Genomic DNA, 1,240 nt, shown 5'->3' with positions numbered 1-1,240 from the left:
GACCAGGAGGCATCCGAGCCACCTCAGCTGAAACATCAAATCAAACTACACAATATCAAAGGTAAAGTGAAAAAGCAAAATCTTATACAAAGGCATGAAGGTCTCAGAAACACCCCACCTGAGAAAGCAAACAAGCAACTTTGCATTTTGTTTATTGTCATGGCATCGGCATCATACACCTAAAGCAAATGAATACTGTTAAGAATAACCACAAATACATTTATTTGTTTTTCTTGTTATGACCTGATATATTCTAAACTTGACTTAGTACACATTTAAAGAGAATGGTATGAGTATTTAGAGGCCTTCTCTTGATATATTGGCTTAACTTATTTGCTGCTTTTCAACTACTTAAACATTTTCTTTCTTTATGTGGAGTTTGTGTGTTACCCCTTTAAGCTTTGCAGCTGTAACTGCGATGTAAGGCAGTTTTATAAAGTGTTGACTCTTTCAAAAAAAAAAAGAAGAAGAAGAAAAACAACTAAAGATTACGTGTTCTCCTTTCACTTGGTGATGAGTTTTGGTGAGGAAATGGGAAAACATTCAGGATGTCTATGTAAAAGGATAAAGCCTTTTTTTTTTACTTTCTTTTCAGAAATTTACTTGGAATCTTTATTTTTTTTATTTTTTACAAGTTCTGTAGGCGTTTGGCTGCACAAAACATGTGTTAGATGAAGGCAAGGGTGTAACTAATAGCGTGAGTAATTAAGAGTTCATCTGGGTGCGCACGCATGTGTGTACATCTAGTGATGTTTATGAGGTGCCCCCAGGGACATAAATCAGAATTAACTTGCATATACACATATTAAATTACACTCTTCCATATAATATACTGAAAACCTCACACAAACACTAGTATAAAACGCTCTCACATAAACTAGTGAAAACATTTACCTCTTATATAATCTATAATCTCTATAAACTTTCATACACACTACTAGAAAGCTTTCATATACACTATTAAAAAGCTCTCATATACACTACTAGAACGCTCTCATATACACTATTAGAAAGCTCTCATATACACTACTAGAACGCTCTCATATACACTATCAGAAAGCTCTCATATACACTATTAGAACGCTCTCATATACACTATTAGAACGCTCTCATAAACACTATTAGAAAGCTCTCATATACACTATTAGAACGCTCTCATATACACTATTAGAACGCTCTCATAAACACTATTAGAAAGCTCTCATATACACTATTAGAACGCTCTCATATACACTATTAG

Source organism: Cyprinodon variegatus, unplaced genomic scaffold (genome assembly GCF_000732505.1).
Source record: "Cyprinodon variegatus isolate N-32 unplaced genomic scaffold, C_variegatus-1.0 Scaffold649, whole genome shotgun sequence".
Taxonomy (NCBI): domain Eukaryota; kingdom Metazoa; phylum Chordata; class Actinopteri; order Cyprinodontiformes; family Cyprinodontidae; genus Cyprinodon; species Cyprinodon variegatus.
Note: the sequence above shows the minus strand (reverse complement) of the source record.